The 6,479-nt window shown below is 39.4% G+C and overlaps 1 pseudogene across 1 annotated transcript; it reads right to left on the reverse strand.

The window, feature by feature from the left end:
- Positions 1 to 3,894: 3,894 nt before the first annotated feature.
- Positions 3,895 to 5,352, reverse strand: LOC110762281 (large ribosomal subunit protein eL15 pseudogene; annotated as a pseudogene). Its single transcript, XR_015825786.1, has 3 exons — positions 5,158 to 5,352; positions 4,520 to 4,717; positions 3,895 to 4,364 (listed from the first exon to the last, which is right to left on the reverse strand). The product of XR_015825786.1 is annotated as a large ribosomal subunit protein eL15 pseudogene (transcript).
- Between the last annotated feature and the right edge of the window lie 1,127 nt (positions 5,353 to 6,479).

Consider the following 6,479-nt stretch of genomic DNA (forward strand, 5'->3'; position numbering starts at 1 on the left):
CTTGATAGGACTTTGTTCTTTGTTTGTTCTGGTTGTACTGTTGTTGTGTACTTCTTTACATTTGTTGATGGTGAGATTGACCTCCTCAAATAGCCTCCTCACTTTAAACTCTTCTTTATAGCCTCCCACGTGGTGCTCCAGCGCCTTGAAAAATTAATGGTTGGTTGAAAAGATAAAGGGTTTGTGCGTTGAGCAGTTTTTGATTTGATCTTTGGCCCTGTTTGGTTCATGGGAAAGGAGCTTGGGGATGGGAAAGGAGGTTTTCGATTTGATTTGATCTTAAATTCTTTTTGGACTGTTATGCTTAGCGTTTATTCGGTTTGTAAATCTCAGTAATGGCTACTAAGCTTGTGTGCTTTTGATAATTTATACTTACTACGTAACTTGTGCATGTAAAACTAAGATGGTAGGAGAAAAATAGAACCTGAATTTCGATAAATGGACAATTTATTTCAACTGGGTTGGTATTTGTCTGATGTTCCGAGGACCTTGATTTTCCAAGGTTGTGAACGATGAAAACTTCATAACAAAAATGGTTTCTTCTTTTTCTTGTGTCCTACATTTTTTAGGCAACACACCACATTTCAAGGCTGATGGTGCTTTCATTTGATGTAGTATCTAACTGCAGCTAAGTTTGTTTGCTTTCCACGAAATTAATCATAGATGGTGTTTTTGACACAGCATTTTAATGATCAAGGATTTTTAGTTGCTTAAAATGTCTTTAAATCTTACTTTCTTTGGGTAATGGGGCTTTTCATTTCCTTGAAAAGCATGAAATTTGCAATGATAACATTGGAAAAGATAATGTAGAAACTAATGCACTTGGGGTACTGTTTGAGATTGGAATTAGATGTAGTTAGTTTTAGATATCACAGATATTTGCTTGAACAATGATCTATTATATAACATTTGGTTTTGTTATCTTTTGGTGATACTAGGATTTTACAAGTATTCATCGGAGTTATGGAGGAAGAAGCAATCCAATTTGATGAGGTTCGTTCAGAGGGTGCGCTGTTGGGAATATCGCCAGCATCCTTCCATTGTCCGCGTCACAAGACCCACATGCCCTGACATTACAAGGCCAAACAGGTACTGATAATTTCATGGATCACATCCTATACGCAACTCATTGTTGAAATTTTGTTTACTTAACTTCATCACTAAGGTTAATAGGTGTCCAAAAGCTTTTGACTTGTACATATGCCTATGTAGGTCTTTCGACTCTATGGAATGATTATTGTACTTGTGTGTTGCGCTGGAATACAGTCCTATACTATCTGATGCATATCTAGAGGTTTATAAGTTTCATGCTTTGCTTAATGATACATAATAACATAAAATTGTTTCAGTGAACCAGCACACTTCCTCTTGCGTGTTGTTTCCTTGTGCCGTAGACCAGTGGGCCCAAGCCAGTATATATGCTGGGTTAAGCAGCATTCCGATGCTGAAGCAGTTTGCCTCAAAAGGGTGCTTGCCTAAAATCAGTAAATGCTTCCGGAGACTAGCTGTACTAAACCAAACAATCAATCATCTGCCTAGGGATGTTGCACCATTTCAGTCCGCATCTTATATTTTGTTTTTGTTGCATGCTAATTGTTGTCTGTTCTGATGTACCTTTTGCTCCCCATCTGTGCTCAAGTTAAGTAGTTTATGATCTTCAAGTTGATTGTTCTAGTAAAATACGTTCTTGGGTTATGTTGTTTATCGTGTCCGTGTAAGGCGTGGTGGTCGCAAGAGGCCTATTCCAAAGGGTATCGTATATGGGAAGACCACAAACCAAGGTGTGACACAACTAAAGTTTCAACGCAGCTTGAGTCTGTTGCTGAGGAGCGCGCTGGCCAGAAATTAGCTGGTCTTAGGGTTCTGAATTCATACTGGATCAATGAGGTGTCTCAATTGTAACTTCTCTATTCTTGTACTACTTGGGTTGCAGTACCTGTTTTGCTGTTTCTTTCTTTTTGGGGTCGGCTTGGTGGTACTTTTATTTTGTGGTGATGCACTTGCTTATTCTTCTTTACTAATCTATCTATTCTATGGGTGCAGGATTCGACGTACAAGTACTTTGAGATAATCATGGTCGATGTTGCTCCTAATGCTATCTGAAATGACCCAAGAATCAACTGGCTCTGCAATCCTGTTCACAAGCACAGGGAGCTTCGTGGGCTGACTTCGGCTGGGAAGAAGTGCAGGGGATTGCGTGGAAAGGGTCACCTATACCACAAGGCACGACCATCTCGCAGGGCAACTTGGAAGAGAAACACCACCCTCTCCCTTCGTCGCTACCGTTGATTTCGGTCATGTTACCTTACGCTTGCTTAGGAAGTTATGTCTGGGTACTTCCAGGAAGACAGTGTTTGAATCAAGTATTGTATTTGAATGATTTACTGTCTAATTCGGATAGGCTCTTTATAGTTAGTCTCGTCTTGGTGTTATGTGGGGTATCATGAGGAAGTTGTTTATGTTTGTCATGAATTTGGTAATTGAAAACTTGAACCAGGTTGTTATTGAATGTTTTACCGTCAAAGTTGATTGTCCCTGGTGACTTATATTGAGAGCTCAAATCCATGACAAAAACATGTTTCTAAACGGCAGGGTCCCACTTTTATGCTAATTTGGACTCTAGTTTCTTTTTTTTTTGGGTCTGAAGGTTTGGACTCTAGTTTATGCGATTCTCAGTCAGACAAAAAGGACATTTAGAAGCCAGATGCCCAAGAAGACAGCAACTCAATTGCACAAGAAGCTAACAATTAATTGTTGAGTGAGGAACAAAGGGTGTGGAGTAGGTCATCACACCTCTCCAGCCCATCAGTTCACTCAACTTGCTTTCTCTCTCCTTTCTTGAAAGGCTTTGGTGCGGCCCCTCCCCATGTGGTTCTTCCAACATCTTTTATCATTTGTTTATTTTTATATTCTTACCATTTTCCAACTTATATGGTATTAATATCAATACATATTCACTTACTCATATGACCACTCATATGACCGTATTCCATTTTTCATCTTTTATATTATAACACGTAAACAAGTTATACCATATGATCATACTCTAGTACACCGTTGTAATTACTCATGTTTTAGTTTTAGTTTTTCTTTATAAAATAATATTTTAAACTATTCTAATGTACGAGGAAGGGAATCGAACTCAAGCGCAAGAAGGTGAACGAACTACCTTAACCAACTAGCAATACATGTAATTTCATTAAAAAGAAAATCAAAGCGTATTCACCCCTGCAGCGTGTTAATATTTAACCATTTGTCCTGTTGACATATTTATGGAATTGTACTCAACTACAAGAATTAAAATGCAATTGGGCATTTTGTCCATCTGGATTGTTAAGAGGTTATCAGTAACTAGTACCTGGCCTGCATTGTTCAACCCACCTCTACTAAAAAAGAACCACACAAACAAAAATAAAAAATCGTTGTCTGAACACTGCAGTGAATAACAAAATAAGAAATTAAGGTCAAGGTTCATAGCTGTGAACAAGAAATTAAGCTGCTTCTTGAGGCTGAGCACCTCGGCTCCTTCTGTCGCTAACTGCTACTTTAGGGTTTTTTGAAGCCTCCTCAAACTTCTTGTTCATATGATCGGACTCGTCTCATGTTTTTTTATCTCTTTCGCCTTCGAAAGGTATCTAACCTTGCTTGTCCCAAGTTATTATTTAATAATGATCAGCCGAATATTAAAAGCTTTTGTTTTTAGAATTTCAGAATTTCAGAATGCTAATAATTTTCTTGCTCAGATTAGGTCATGAGAAGGGCCTTGGACGCACCTGATCATAGCACAGATTAGGTCCAAAAAATTACAACATAATACATTACGTATTTTTTTTTTGGGTCTGAAGAAATTTTAAAAAAAAACTCTTATATTAGGCACCATCACCAGGGATCATCTTAGAAGGTAAACCATTCAAGTTTTCAATTACCAAATTCATGACAAACATTGTCATCCTCGAAGTACCCAGAAACAACTTCCTCAAAAAACCCACACATAACACCAAGACAATCCGACCAAAAAAAGAAAAAACACACCAAGACAAGAGACTATCAAGAGCCTATCAGCTACCAAACTCATGACATCTTAAGCGAGCGTAATGCGCAACGTAACATGACTGAAATCAACGGTACCGACGAAGGGAGAGGGTGGTGTTTCTCTTCCAAGTTGCTCTGCGAGATGGTCGTGCCTTGTGGTATAGGTGTCCCTTTCCACGCAATCCCCTGCACTTCTTCCCAGCCGAAGTCAGCCCACGAAGCTCCCTGCGCTTGTGAACAGGATTGCAGAGCCAGTTGATTCTTGGGTCATTTCGGATAGCATTATGAGCAACATCAACCAGGATTACCTCAAAGTACTTGTAGGTCGAATCCTGCACCCATATAGATAGATTAGCAAAGAAGAATAAGCAAGTGCATCACCATGAAATAAAACTACCACCGAACCGGCCCAAAAAAGAAAGAAAAAGAAAAACAGGTACAGCAACCCAAGTACAAGAATATATAGAAGTAAGAACTGAGTCACCACCTCATTGATCCAGTATGAATTCAGAACCCTAAGGCCTGCCAATTTACGGCCAGCGCGCTCCTCGGCAACAGACCTCAAGCTGCGTTGAAACTTCAGCTGTGTCACACCTTGGTTGGTGGGCTTCCCATATACAATACCCTTGGAAACAGGCCTCTTGCGACCGCCACGCTTTACACGGACACGATAAACAACGTAACCCTGGAACACATTTTACTAGAACAATCAGCTAGAAGATCATAACCTACTTAACTTAAACATTGCTGGGGAACAAAAGGTACATGAACAAATAACATGTAAATTAACAAAATATCACATCCAGACTGAAATAATGCACTTTTTCGGATCAGGATAAAAGCAAGAGTCATCGAGAGATCTCCCTAGGTAGATGAAAATTGTTTGGCCTACTGGTGAACAACACACAAAAGGAAATATGCAGGCTCACTGAAACAATAATATCTAATTATGTATCATTAAGCAATGCATGAAAATTATAGACCCCTCTAGATATGCATCAGATAGGCATATACAATACAAGTCAAAAGCCTGGACACCTATTAACCTTAGTCATGAAGTTAGATAACATAATTTCAACAATGAGTTGCGTATAGGATGCGATCCATGAAATCATATATCATTACCTGCTTGGCCTTGTAACCCAAAAGACGAGCCTTGTCAGGGCGTGTGGGTCTTGTGACTCGGACAATTGAAGGATGCTGGCGATATTCCCAACAGCGCACCCTCTGGACGAACCTCATCACATCAGATTGCTTCTTCCTCCATAACTCCGTTGGATACTTGTAAAATCCTTGTATCACCAAAACAGAACAAAACCAAAGTTATATAATAGATCTTTGTTCAAGGATAATGTCTGTGAGATTTAAAACTGACTGCATCTCATCACAGTCTCAAACAGTGTCTTTTCCTTGCTGTCTCAAGAAAATGAAATAACCAAAAATATAGCTGAAGATTAAAGACACTTGAAGCAACTATCAAATAATGTGATTATAATTTCGTGGAAATCAAACAAACATAACTTTAGTCATATACTACACCAAATCAAATACCAGCCTTGAAATGTTGCCTAAAAAGTGTAGGACAAAAGCAAAAGAGAGTAAAAGATTTTTTGTTCCAGAATTGTCATCTTTCACAACCATGGAAAACCAACACCCTCAGTCACCGAAGCATCAGACAAATACCAACCCAGTTACAATAAAGTGTCCATTTATATCGAAATTCAACTTCTATTTTTCTGCTTTCATTAGCCATTACTGGGATTTACAAACCAAATAAACGCTAGGCGCACAACATTCCAAAAAGAATTTAAGATGTAAATAACATATAGAAAGGAAAGCTAGAAAATCAAATGCATATTTAACAGATTAAGATGAAGTGTCACTGAAACCGAGAGAGAGAGAGAGAGAGAGAGGTATCCATTGTATGGCAATGAGCTACAATGCGCAGGCTTCGGCAGTGGGGCTAGGGCTTTCACCACGCAGAACTAGGGTTTGTGCAGTAAACAGAAATTTATAGTGTGGTGGAAGTGGTCGTGGACTTCGAATCTGGGCCGTCCATTTCCTACCAAACCCTAATATTAAATGGTCCCGAGACGACGGCGTGTGGCGTCCCAAAGAAACGACAGCGTCTTTTTGGCTCTTAAATCAATGAACCCAAAATCTTGGAGCCCAAATCCATGACAAAAACATGTTTCTAAAGGGGAGGGTCCCACGTTTATGCTAATTTGGACTCTAGTGTTTTTTTTCTGGGGTCTGAAGGTTTGAACTCTAGTTTATGCGCTACTCAGTCAGACAAAAAGGACATTTAGAAATCAGATGCCCTAGAAGACAGCAACGCAATTGCACAAGAAGCTAGCCATGAATTGTTGAGTGAGGAACAAAAGGGTGTGGAGTAGGTCACACCTCTCCAGCCCATCAGTTCACTCCACTTGCTTTCTCTCTCCTCT

The sequence above is a fragment of the Prunus avium genome, chromosome 7 (genome assembly GCF_965620075.1).
Source record: "Prunus avium chromosome 7, drPruAviu1.hap1.1, whole genome shotgun sequence".
In the NCBI taxonomy this organism is placed as follows: Eukaryota; Viridiplantae; Streptophyta; class Magnoliopsida; order Rosales; family Rosaceae; genus Prunus; species Prunus avium.